The 14418-nt window shown below is 43.7% G+C and overlaps 1 long non-coding RNA gene across 11 annotated transcripts in view; it reads right to left on the bottom strand.

Annotated features, from left to right (window-relative positions):
• Positions 1-14418, bottom strand: part of LOC307188209 — a 1799555-nt gene that overhangs the window by 535388 nt on the left and 1249749 nt on the right. The window lies entirely within an intron of this gene.

Here is a 14418-nt window from a genome sequence, read left to right as displayed (position 1 = left end):
AAAAGGGCCATCTGAAAAAAGTGTAAAATCCAGAAAGGCAGGACAGGCCATGGAGAACTGGGAGCCTTGTTATGCTGATGGGCAGGATGTAAATTGCCAACAGACACTCAGGAGAAGTGTATGGTGTTTCCTGAAACATCTATAAAACAAAGGAACAGAGCCTAGGGCACTTCCACTTATGGTCCTATAGCTTAGGGAAATTAAAATCAAAAAGACACAGCCACCTCAAAGTTTGCGACGCCTCTGTTTACAAGAACCTCGTTTTCTGTACAAGTTCAATATCACAGAAAGTGAAAAATGGATAAAGAACTTGTGGTACTTACGTACAATGCAGTATCACTCAGCAATGAAATCTATGTCATCAGGCCTGTAGCAGCATAATGAGTGGATTCAGGTACGATGATTCTAACTGAAATAAGTCACACAGAAAAAGAAACATCATAAGATATCACTAATACACAGAATGTAAACTTGGCTACACAGGAACTGAATTCCAAAACACAACAGGGTCTCAAATTTAGAAAAGCAACTTATGCTTGCTTAAGGGGAAAGGTGAGTTGGGGTGCTGCATAAAACCAGAGATTGAAATGAGCACAGATAAAGTTCCTTAAGCCAAATATGGAATAGACAAGAGCTACTCCTTGCTCAACGAAATGGACTCAACACCGCATATTAAACGCCTAAGAATGTACCTGACTAGTAAGTATCTTAAAACCTATGGATTGCTATGTCTCCAAAAGAGAATCAAGCATGTGTACAGGGGCATAAACGCAGCAGTGATAGGATTGGAGAGGTTCGGTGAGCAAATGAAGACCCTTTGAAGTCATATTGCATGGTACCCATTACACGGGTTTCAACTACCCAGGTTTAAGGTATTCTTCCTTCAGCTAAAACATGCATGTGGAACCTAGAGTATGATCAACCATGTGATCGGGAGACGTGTTCAAATATGTCTCAGTTTTCCTCCCCTGGTACTCGGGTACAACATTCCAGACGCTTTACTAACACTCTCCCCACTTGGAGAGTCAGTCCCTTTAACCTCCTGTTTGGCCCAGTTTGCAATTTCTGCGGAAGATGAACAGGAATAGCGAGAACCAATGAGAGGCTAGCTGGAGGTGTCTGGACGGGCAAATTTAACTCTCATTTCCCACCAGGAAGAGGAAATAACCAAAGGCTCAGCATGCCATACCGGAACCAGATTAGGGCCTGAAGCCATCCTGCGGTGTTGCGGCCAGCTCAAAAGAAAGCGAGTTGAAGAAAGGAGCTCAGGGGCACTGTAATTCACAAACCTGCAGAGTTATAAATGACAGCTATCGTCCAAAAATATACTGAAGTAAGGCTGCCAAGAGGACTTGAAAGCGGGGCAGAATTGCAGGAAACCGATTTCAGGAGGTAGACTGGAATTGCATTGAAAGCATAGGAAAAGAGGCAGACCGTCCACAATGATGCACTTGGCCAAAAAGGGCGTATGCGTTTTTTCCTGAATATATTCAGGAAAAAACGCATACGCCCTTTTTGGCCAACCAAGCAAGCTTGCAAAGGAAATCTGCACTACAATGAAGTCTCACTTCCCCCCGGTCAAAAGGGCCATCTGAAAAAAATGTAAAATCCAGAAAGGCAAGACAGGCCATGGAGAACTGGGAGCCTTGTTATGCTGATGGGCGGGATGTAAATTGCCTACAGACACTCAGGAGAAGTGTATGGTGTTTCCTAAAACATCTAAAAAACAAAGCAACAGAACCTAGGGCACTTCCACTTATGGTCCTATAGCTTAGGGAAATTAAAATCAAAAAGACACAGCCACCCCAAAGTTTGGAACGGCTCTGTTTACAAGAACCTCGTTTACAGTACAAGTTCAACATCGCAGAAAGTGAAAAATGGATAAAGAAGTTGTGGTATTTACTTACAAAGCAATATCACTCAGCAATGAAATCTGTGTCATCAGACCCTTAGCAGAACAATGAGTGGATTCAGGTATGATGATTCTAACTGAAATAAGTCACACAGAAAAAGAAACATCATAAGATATCAGTAATACACGGAATGTAAACTTGGCTACACAGGAACTGAATTACAGAACAGAACAGGGTCTCAAATTTAGAAAACCAACATATGCTTGCTTAAGGGTAAAGGTGAGTTGGGGTGCTGCATAAAACCAGAGATTGAAATGAGCACAGATAAAGTTCCTTAAGTCAAATATGGAATAGACAAGAGCTACTCCTTGCTCAACGAAATGGACTCAACACCGCATATTAAACGCCTAAGAATGTACCTGACTAGTAAGTATCTTAAAACCTATGGATTGCTATGTCTCCGAAAGAGAATCAAGCATGTGTACAGGGGCATAAACGCAGCAGTGATAGGATTGGAGAGGTTCGGTGAGCAAATGAAGACCGTTTGAAGTCATATTGCATGGTACCCATTCCACGGGTTTCAACTACCCAGGTTTAAGGTATTCTTCCTTCAGCTAAAACATGAATGTGGAACCTAGAGTATGATCAACCATGTGATCGGGAGACGTGTTCAAATATGTCTCAGTTTTCCTCCCCTGGTACTCGGGTACAACATTCCAGACGCTTTACTAACACTCTCCCCACTTGGAGAGTCAGTCCCTTTAACCTCCTGTTTGGCCCAGTGTGCAATTTCTGCGGAAGATGAACAGGAATAGCGAGAACCAATGAGAGGCTAGCTGGAGGTGTCTGGACGGGCAAATTTAACTCTCATTTCCCACCAGGAAGAGGAATTAACCAAAGGCTCAGCGTGCCGTGCCGGAACCAGATTAGGGCCTGAAGCCATCCTGCGGTGTTGCGGCCAGCTCAAAAGAAAGCGAGTTGAAGAAAGGAGCTCAGGGGCACTGTAATTCACAAACCTGCAGAGTTATAAATGACAGCTATCGTTCAAAAATAGACTGAAGTAAGGCTGCCAAGAGGACTTGAAAGCGGGGCAGAATTGCAGGAAACCGATTTCAGGAGGTAGACTGGAATTGCATTGAAAGCATAGGAAAAGAGGCAGAATGTCCACAATGATGCACTTGGCCAAAAAGGGCGTATGCGTTTTTTCCTGAATATATTCAGGAAAAAACGCATACGCCCTTTTTGGCCAACCAAGCAAGCTTGCAAAGGAAATCTGCACTACAATGAAGTCTCACTTCCCCCCGGTCAAAAGGGCCATCTGAAAAAAGTGTAAAATCCAGAAAGGCAACAGGCCATGGAGAACTGGGAGCCTTGTTATGCTGATGGGCGGGATGTAAATTGCCAACAACCACTCGGGAGAAGTGTATGGTGTTTCCTGAAACATCTAAAAAACAAAGCAACAGAGCCTAGGGCACTGCCACTTATGGTCCTATAGCTTAGGGAAATTAAAATCAAAAAGACACAGCCACCCCAAAGTTTGGGACGCCTCTGTTTACAAGAACCTCATTTACAGTACAAGTTCAACATCGCAGAAAGTGAAAAATGGATAAAGAAGTTGTGGTATTTACTTACAAAGCAATATCACTCAGCAATGAAATCTATGTCATCAGGCCCTTAGCATCACAATGAGTGGATTCAGGTATGATGATTCTAACTGAAATAAGTCACACAGAAAAAGAAACATCATAAGATATCAGTTATACACAGAATGGAAACTTGGCTACACAGGAACTGAATTACAGAACAGAACAGGGTCTCAAATTTAGAAAAACAACTTATGCTTGCTTAAGGGTAAAGGTGAGTTGGGGTGCTGCATAAAACCAGAGATTGAAATGAGCACAGATAAAGTTCCTTAAGCCAAATATGGAATAGACAAGAGCTACTCCTTGCTCAACGAAATGGACTCAACACCGCATATTAAACGCCTAAGAATGTACCTGACTAGTAAGTATCTTAAAACCTATGGATTGCTATGTCTCCGAAAGAGAATCAAGCATGTGTACAGGGGCATAAACGCAGCAGTGATAGGATTGGAGAGGTTCGGTGAGCAAATGAAGACCCTTTGAAGTCATATTGCATGGTACCCATTCCACGGGTTTCAACTACCCAGGTTTAAGGTATTCTTCCTTCAGCTAAAACATGCATGTGGAACCTAGAGTATGATCAACCATGTGATCGGGAGACGTGTTCAAATATGTCTCAGTTTTCCTCCCCTGGTACTCGGGTGCAACATTCCAGACGCTTTACTAACACTCTCCCCACTTGGCGAGTCAGTCCCTTTAACCTCCTGTTTGGCCCAGTTTGCAATTTCTGCGGAAGATGAACAGGAATAGCGAGAACCAATGAGAGGCTAGCTGGAGGTGTCTGGACGGGCAAATTTAACTCTCATTTCCCACCAGGAAGAGGAAATAACCAAAGGCTCAGCGTGCCGTGCCGGAACCAGATTAGGGCCTGAAGCCATCCTGCGGTGTTGCGGCCAGCTCAAAAGAAAGCGAGTTGAAGAAAGGAGCTCAGGGGCACTGTAATTCACAAACCTGCAGAGTTATAAATGACAGCTATCGTCCAAAAATAGACTGAAGTAAGGCTGCCAAGAGGACTTGAAAGCGGGGCAGAATTGCAGGAAACCGATTTCAGGAGGTAGACTGGAATTGCATTGAAAGCATAGGAAAAGAGGCAGAACGTCCACAATGATGCACTTGGCCAAAAAGGGCGTATGCGTTTTTTCCTGAATATATTCAGGAAAAAACGCATACGCCCTTTTTGGCCAACCAAGCAAGCTTGCAAAGGAAATCTGCACTACAATGAAGTCTCACTTCCCCCCAGTCAAAAGGGCCATCTGAAAAAAGTGTAAAATCCAGAAAGGCAGAACAGGCCATGGAGAACTGGGAGCCTTGTTATGCTGATGGGCGGGATGTAAATTGCCAACAACCACTCGGGAGAAGTGTATGGTGTTTCCTGAAACATCTAAAAAACAAAGCAACAGAACCTAGGGCACTTCCACTTATGGTCCTATAGCTTAGGGAAATTAAAATCAAAAAGACACAGCCACCCCAAAGTTTGGGACGCCTCTGTTTACAAGAACCTCGTTTTCCGTACAAGTTCAATATCACAGAAAGTGAAAAATGGATAAAGAACTTGTGGTACTTACGTACAATGCAGTATCACTCAGCAATGAAATCTATGTCATCAGGCCCGTAGCAGCATAATGAGTGGATTCAGGTACGATGATTCTAACTGAAATAAGTCACACAGAAAAAGAAACATCATAAGATATCACTAATACACGGAATGTAAACTTGGCTACACAGGAACTGCATTCCAAAACAGAACAGGGTCTCAAATTTAGAATACCAACTTATGGTTGCTTAAGGGGAAAGGTGAGTTGGGGTGCTGCATAAAACCAGAGATTGAAATGAGCACAGATAAAGTTCCTTAAGCCAAATATGGAATAGACAAGAGCTACTCCTTGCTCAACGAAATGGACTCAAAACCCCATATTAAACGAATAAGAATGTACCTGACTAGTAAGTATCTTAAAACCTATGGATTGCTATGTCTCCAAAAGAGAATCAAGCGTGTGTACAGGGGCATAAACGCAGCAGTGATAGGATTGGAGAGGATCGGTGAGCAAATGAAGACCCTTTGAAGTCATATTGCATGGTACCCATTACACGGGTCTCAACTCTCCAGGTTTAAGGTATTCTTCCTTCAGCTAAAACATGCATGTGGAACCTAGAGTATGATCAACCATGTGAACGGGAGATGTGTTCAAATATGTCTCAGTTTTCCTCCCCTGGTACTCGGGTGCAACATTCCAGATGCTTTACTAACACTCTCCCGACTTGGAGAGTCAGTCCCTTTAACCTGCTTTTTGGCCCAGTTTGCAATTTCTGCGGAAGATGAACAGGAATAGCGAGAACCAATGAGAGACTAGCTGGAGGCGTCTGGATGGGCAAATTTAACTCTCATTTCCCACCAGTAAGAAGAATTAACCAAACGCTCAGCATGCCGGGCCAGAACCAGATTAGGGCCTGAAGCCATCCTGCGGTGTTGCGGCCAGGTCACAAGAAAGCGAGTTGAAGAAAGGAGCTCAGGGGCACTGTAATTCACAAACCTGCAGAGTTATAAATGACAGCTATCGTCCAAAAATAGACTGAAGTAAGGCTGCCAAGAGGACTTGAAAGCGGGGCAGAATTGCAGGAAACCGATTTCAGGAGGTAGACTGGAATTGCATTGAAAGCATAGGAAAAGAGGCAGAACGTCCACAATGATGCACTTGGCCAAAAAGGGCGTATGCGTTTTTTCCTGAATATATTCAGGAAAAAACGCATACGCCCTTTTTGGCCAACCAAGCAAGCTTGCAAAGGAAATCTGCACTACAATGAAGTCTCACTTCCCCCCGGTCAAAAGGGCCATCTGAAAAAAGTGTAAAATCCAGAAAGGCAGGACAGGCCATGGAGAACTGGGAGCCTTGTTATGCTGATGGGCGGGATGTAAATTGCCAACAGACACTCGGGAGAAGTGTATGGTGTTTCCTGAAACATCTAAAAAATAAAGCAACAGAGCCTAGGGCACTGCCACTTATGGTCCTATAGCTTAGGGAAATTAAAATCAAAAAGACACAGCCACCCCAAAGTTTGGGACGCCTCTGTTTACAAGAACCTCGTTTACAGTACAAGTTCAACATCGCAGAAAGTGAAAAATGGATAAAGAAGTTGTGGTATTTACTTACAAAGCAATATCACTCAGCAATGAAATCTATGTCATCAGGCCCTTAGCATCACAATGAGTGGATTCAGGTATGATGATTCTAACTGAAATAAGTCACACAGAAAAAGAAACATCATAAGATATCAGTAATACACGGAATGTAAACTTGGCTACACAGGAACTGAATTACAGAACAGAACAGGGTCTCAAATTTAGAAAACCAACTTATGCTTGCTTAAGGGTAAGGGTGAGTTGGGGTGCTGCATAAAACCAGAGATTGAAATGAGCACAGATAAAGTTCCTTAAGTCAAATATGGAATAGACAAGAGCTACTCCTTGCTCAACGAAATGGACTCAACACCGCATATTAAACGCCTAAGAATGTACCTGACTAGTAAGTATCTTAAAACCTATAGATTGCTATGTCTCCGAAAGAGAATCAAACATGTGTACAGGGGCATAAACGCAGCAGTGATAGGATTGGAGAGGTTCGGTGAGCAAATGAAGACCCTTTGAAGTCATATTGCATGGTACCCATTCCACGGGTTTCAACTACCCAGGTTTAAGGTATTCTTCCTTCAGCTAAAACATGCATGTGGAACCTAGAGTATGATCAACCATTTGATTGGGAGACGTGTTCAAATATGTCTCAGTTTTCGTACCCTGGTACTCGGGTGCAACATTCCAGACGCTTTACTAACACTCTCCCCACTTGGAGAGTCAGCGCCTTTAACCTCCTGTTTGGCCCAGTTTGCAATTTCTGCGGAAGACAAACAGGAATAGTGAGAACCAATGAGAGGCTAGCTGGAGGTGTCTGGACGGGCAAATTTAACTCTCATTTCCCACCAGGAAGAGGAAATAACCAAAGGCTCAGCGTGCCGTGCCAGAACCAGATTAGGGCCTGAAGCCATCCTGTGGTGTTGCAGCCAGGTCACAAGAAAGCGAGTTGAAGAAAGGAGCTCAGGGGCACTGTAATTCACAAACCTGCAGAGTTATAAATGAGAGCTATCGTCCAAAAGTAGACTGAAGTAAGGCTGCCAAGAGGACTCGAAAGCGGGGCAGAATTGCAGGAAACCGATTTGAGGAGGTAGACTGGAATTGCATTGAAAGCATAGGAAAAGAGGCAGAACGTCCACAATGATGCACTTGGCCAAAAAGGGCGTATGCGTTTTTTCCTGAATATATTCAGGAAAAAACGCATACGCCCTTTTTGGCCAACCAAGCAAGCTTGCAAAGGAAATCTGCACTACAATGAAGTCTCACTTCCCCCCGGTCAAAAGGGCCATCTGAAAAAAGTGTAAAATCCAGAAAGGCAACAGGCCATTGAGAACTGGGAGCCTTGTTATGCTGATGGGCGGGATGTAAATTGCCAACAACCACTCGGGAGAAGTGTATGGTGTTTCCTGAAACATCTAAAAAACAAAGCAACAGAACCTAGGGCACTTCCACTTATGGTCCTATAGCTTAGGGAAATTAAAATCAAAAAGACACAGCCACCCCAAAGTTTGGGACGCCTCTGTTTACAAGAACCTCGTTTACAGTACAAGTTCAACATCGCAGAAAGTGAAAAATGGATAAAGAAGTTGTGGTATTCACTTACAAAGCAATATCACTCAGCAATGAAATCTATGTCATCAGGCCCTTAGCAGCACAATGAGTGGATTCAGGTACGATGATTCTAACTGAAATAAGTCACACAGAAAAAGAAACATCATAAGATATCAGTAATACACGGAATGGAAACTTGGCTACACAGGAACTGAATTACAGAACAGAACAGGGTCTCAAATTTAGAAAACCAACTTATGCTTGCTTAAGGGTAAAGGTGAGTTGGGGTGCTGCATAAAACCAGAGATTGAAATGAGCACAGATAAAGTTCCTTAAGCCAAATATGGAATAGACAAGAGCTACTCCTTGCTCAACGAAATGGACTCAACACCGCATATTAAACGCCTAAGAATGTACCTGACTAGTAAGTATCTTAAAACCTATGGATTGCTATGTCTCCGAAAGAGAATCAAGCATGTGTATAGGGGCATAAACGCAGTAGTGATAGGATTGGAGAGGTTCAGTGAGCAAATGAAGACCCTTTGAATTCATATTGCATGGTACCCATTCCACGGGTCTCAACTCTCCAGTTTTAAGGTATTCTTCCTTCAGCTAAAACATGCATGTGGAACCTAGAGTATGATCAACCATGTGATCGGGAGACGTGTTCAAATATGTCTCAGTTTTCCTCCCCTGGTACTCGGGTGCAACATTCCAGACGCTTTACTAACACTCTCCCGACTTGGAGAGTCAGTCCCTTTAACCTCCTGTTTGGCCCAGTTTGCAATTTCTGCGGAAGATGAACAGGAATAGCGAGAACCAATGAGAGACTAGCTGGAGGTGTCTGGACGGGCAAATTTAACTCTCATTTCCCACCAGGAAGAGGAATTAACCAAAGGCTCAGCGTGCCGTGCCGGAACCAGATTAGGGCCTGAAGCCATCCTGCGGTGTTGCGGCCAGGTCACAAGAAAGCGAGTTGAACAAAGGAGCTCAGGGGCACTGTAATTCACAAACCTGCAGAGTTATAAATGACAGCTATCGTCCAAAAATAGACTGAAGTAAGGCTGCCAAGAGGACTTGAAAGCGGGGCAGAATTGCAGGAAACCGATTTCAGGAGGTAGACTGGAATTGCATTGAAAGCATAGGAAATGAGGCAGAACGTCCACAATGATGCACTTGGCCAAAAAGTGCGTATGCGTTTTTTCCTGAATATATTCAGGAAAAAACGCATACGCACTTTTTGGCCAACCAAGCAAACTTGCAAAGGAAATCTGCACTACAATGAAGTCTCACTTCCCCCCGGTCAAAAGGGCCATCTGAAAAAAGTGTAAAATCCAGAAAGGCAGGAAAGGCCATGGAGAACTGGGAGCCTTGTTATGCTGATGGGCGGGATGTAAATTGTCAACAGACACTGGGGAGAAGTGTATGGTGTTTCCTGAAACATCTAAAAAACAAAGCAACAGAGCCTAGGGCACTTCCACTTATGGTCCTATAGCTTAGGGAAATTAAATCAAAAAGACACAGCCACCCCAAAGTTTGGGACGCCTCCATTTACAAGAACCTCGTTTACCGTACAAGTTCAATATCACAGAAAGTGAAAAATGGATAAAGAACTTGTGGTACTTACGTACAATGCAGTATCACTCAGCAATGAAATCTGTGTCATCAGGCCCGTAGCAGCATAATGAGTGGATTCAGGTACCATGATTCTAACTGAAATAAGTCACACAGAAAAAGAAACATCATAAGATATCACTAATACACGGAATGTAAACTTGGCTACAAAGGAACTGCATTCCAAAACAGAACAGGGTCTCAAATTTAGAAAATCAACTTATGCTTGCTTAAGGGTAAAGGTGAGTTGGGGTGCTGCATAAAACCAGAGATTGAAATGAGCACAGATAAAGTTCCTTAAGCCAAATATGGAATAGACAAGAGCTACTCCTTGCTCAACGAAATGGACTCAACACCGCATATTAAACGCCTAAGAATGTACCTGACTAGTAAGTATCTTAAAACCTATGGATTGCTATGTCCCAAAAGAGAATCAAGCGTGTGTACAGGGGCATAAACGCAGCAGTGATAGGATTGGAGAGGTTCGGTGAGCAAATGAAGACCCTTTGAAGTCATATTGCATGGTACCCATTACACGGGTCTCAACTCTCCAGGTTTAAGTTATTCTTCCTTCAGCTAAAACATGCATGTGGAACCCAGAGTATGATCAACCATGTGAACGGGACACGTGTTCAAATATGTCTCAGTTTTCCTCCCCTGGTACTCGGGTGCAACATTCCAGACGCTTTACTAACACTCTCCCCACTTGGAGAGTCAGTCCCTTTAACCTCCTGTTTGGCCCAGTTTGCAATTTCTGCGGAAGATGAACAGGAATAGCGAGAACCAATGAGAGGCTAGCTGGAGGTGTCTGGACGGGCAAATTTAACTCTCATTTCCCACCAGGAAGAGGAATTAACCAAAGGCTCAGCATGCCGGACCGGAAACAGATTAGGGCCTGAAGCCATCCTGCGGTGTTGCGGCCAGGTCACAAGAAAGCGAGTTGAAGAAAGGAGCTCAGGGGCACTGTAATTCACAAACCTGCAGAGTTATAAATGACAGCTATCGTCCAAAAATAGACTGAAGTAAGGCTGCCAAGAGGACTTGAAAGCAGGGCAGAATTGCAGGAAACCGATTTCAGGAGGTAGACTGGAATTGCATTGAAAGCATAGGAAAAGAGGCAGAACGTCCACAATGATGCACTTGGCCAAAAAGGGCGTATGCGTTTTTTCCTGAATATATTCAGGAAAAAACGCATACACCCTTTTTGGCCAACCAAGCAAGCTTGCAAAGGAAATCTGCACTACAATGAAGTCTCACTTCCCCCCGGTCAAAAGGGCCATCTGAAAAAAGTGTAAAATCCAGAAAGGCAGGACAGGCCATGGAGAACTGGGAGCCTTGTTATGCTGATGGGCGGGATGTAAATTGCCAACAACCACTCGGGAGAAGTGTATGGTGTTTCCTGAAACATCTAAAAAACAAAGCAACAGAACCTAGGGCACTTCCACTTATGGTCCTATAGCTTAGGGAAATTAAAATCAAAAAGACACAGCCACCCCAAAGTTTGGGACGCCTCTGTTTACAAGAACCTCGTTTACAGTACAAGTTCAACATCGCAGAAAGTGAAAAATGGATAAAGAAGTTGTGGTATTTACTTACAAAGCAATATCACTCAGCAATGAAATCTATCTCATCAGGCCCTTAGCAGCACAATGAGTGGATTCAGGTATGATGATTCTAACTGAAATAAGTCACACAGAAAAAGAAACATCATAAGATAACAGTAATACATGGAATGTAAACTTGGCTACACAGGAACTGAATTACAGAACAGAACAGGGTCTCAAATTTAGAAAACCAACTTATGCTTGCTTAAGGGGAAAGGTGAGTTGGGGTGCTGCATAAAACCAGAGATTGAAATGAGCACAGATAAAGTTCCTTAAGCCAAATATGGAGTAGACAAGAGCTACTCCTTGCTCAACGAAATGGACTCAACACCGCATATTAAACGCCTAAGAATGTACCTGACTAGTAAGTATCTTAAAACCTATGGATTGCTAAGTCTCCGAAAGAGAATCAAGCATGTGTACAGGGGCATAAACGCAGCAGTGATAGGATTGGAGAGGTTCGGTGAGCAAATGAAGACCCTTTGAAGTCATATTGCATGGTACCCATTACACGGGTCTCAACTCTCCAGGTTTAAGGTATTCTTCCTTCAGCTAAAACATGCATGTGGAACCCAAGTATGATCAACCATGTGAACGGGAGACGTGTTCAAATATGTCTCAATTTTCCTCCCGTGGTACTCGGGTGCAACATTCCAGACGCTTTACTAACACTCTCCCCACTTGGAGAGTCAGCGCCTTTAACCTAATGTTTGGCCCAGTTTGCAATTTCTGCGGAAGATGAACAGGAATAGCGAGAACCAATGAGATACTAGCTGGAGGTGTCTGGTCGGGCAAATTTAACTCTCATTTCCCACCAGGAAGAGGAAATAACCAAAGGCTCAGCGTGCCGTGCCGGAACCAGATTAGGGCCTGAAGCCATCCTGCGGTGTTGCGGCCAGCTCAAAAGAAAGCGAGTTGAAGAAAGGAGCTCAGGGGCACTGTAATTCACAAACCTGCAGAGTTATAAATGACAGCTATCGTCCAAAAATAGACTGAAGTAAGGCTGCCAAGAGGACTTGAAAGCGGGGCAGAATTGCAGGAAACCGATTTCAGGAGGTAGACTGGAATTGCATTGAAAGCATAGGAAAAGAGGCAGAACGTCCACAATGATGCACTTGGCCAAAAAGGGCGTATGCGTTTTTTCCTGAATATATTCAGGAAAAAACGCATACGCCCTTTTTGGCCAACCAAGCAAGCTTGCAAAGGAAATCTGCACTACAATGAAGTCTCACTTCCCCCCGGTCAAAAGGGCCATCTGAAAATAGTGTAAAATCCAGAAAGGCAGGACAGGCCATGGAGAACTGGGAGCCTTGTTATGCTGATGGGCGGGATGTAAATTGCCAACAGACACTCGGGAGAAGTGTACAGTGTTTCCTGAAACATCTAAAAAACAAAGCAACAGAGCCTAGGGCACTTCCACTTATGGTCCTATAGCTTAGGGAAATTAAAATCAAAAAGACACAGCCACCCCAAAGTTTGGAATGGCTCTGTTTACAAGAACCTCGTTTACAGTACAAGTTCAACATCGCAGAAAGTGAAAAATGGATAAAGAAGTTGTGGTATTCACTTACAAAGCAATATCACTCAGCAATGAAATCTATGTCATCAGGCCCTTAGCAGCACAATGAGTGGATTCAGGTACGATGATTCTAACTGAAATAAGTCACACAGAAAAAGAAACATCATAAGATATCAGTAATACACGGAATGGAAACTTGGCTACACAGGAACTGAATTACAGAACAGAACAGGGTCTCAAATTTAGAAAACCAACTTATGCTTGCTTAAGGGTAAAGGTGAGTTGGGGTGCTGCATAAAACCAGAGATTGAAATGAGCACAGATAAAGTTCCTTAAGCCAAATATGGAATAGACAAGAGCTACTCCTTGCTCAACGAAATGGACTCAACACCGCATATTAAACGCCTAAGAATGTACCTGACTAGTAAGTATCTTAAAACCTATGGATTGCTATGTCTCCGAAAGAGAATCAAGCATGTGTATAGGGGCATAAACGCAGTAGTGATAGGATTGGAGAGGTTCAGTGAGCAAATGAAGACCCTTTGAATTCATATTGCATGGTACCCATTCCACGGGTCTCAACTCTCCAGTTTTAAGGTATTCTTCCTTCAGCTAAAACATGCATGTGGAACCTAGAGTATGATCAACCATGTGATCGGGAGACGTGTTCAAATATGTCTCAGTTTTCCTCCCCTGGTACTCGGGTGCAACATTCCAGACGCTTTACTAACACTCTCCCGACTTGGAGAGTCAGTCCCTTTAACCTCCTGTTTGGCCCAGTTTGCAATTTCTGCGGAAGATGAACAGGAATAGCGAGAACCAATGAGAGACTAGCTGGAGGTGTCTGGACGGGCAAATTTAACTCTCATTTCCCACCAGGAAGAGGAATTAACCAAAGGCTCAGCGTGCCGTGCCGGAACCAGATTAGGGCCTGAAGCCATCCTGCGGTGTTGCGGCCAGGTCACAAGAAAGCGAGTTGAACAAAGGAGCTCAGGGGCACTGTAATTCACAAACCTGCAGAGTTATAAATGACAGCTATCGTCCAAAAATAGACTGAAGTAAGGCTGCCAAGAGGACTTGAAAGCGGGGCAGAATTGCAGGAAACCGATTTCAGGAGGTAGACTGGAATTGCATTGAAAGCATAGGAAATGAGGCAGAACGTCCACAATGATGCACTTGGCCAAAAAGTGCGTATGCGTTTTTTCCTGAATATATTCAGGAAAAAACGCATACGCACTTTTTGGCCAACCAAGCAAACTTGCAAAGGAAATCTGCACTACAATGAAGTCTCACTTCCCCCCGGTCAAAAGGGCCATCTGAAAAAAGTGTAAAATCCAGAAAGGCAGGAAAGGCCATGGAGAACTGGGAGCCTTGTTATGCTGATGGGCGGGATGTAAATTGTCAACAGACACTGGGGAGAAGTGTATGGTGTTTCCTGAAACATCTAAAAAACAAAGCAACAGAGCCTAGGGCACTTCCACTTATGGTCCTATAGCTTAGGGAAATTAAA

This window comes from Stenella coeruleoalba (genome assembly GCF_951394435.1).
Source record: "Stenella coeruleoalba genome assembly, chromosome: 6".
Classification (NCBI taxonomy): domain Eukaryota; kingdom Metazoa; phylum Chordata; class Mammalia; order Artiodactyla; family Delphinidae; genus Stenella; species Stenella coeruleoalba.
This window is presented reverse-complemented; position numbering and strand designations above follow the sequence as displayed.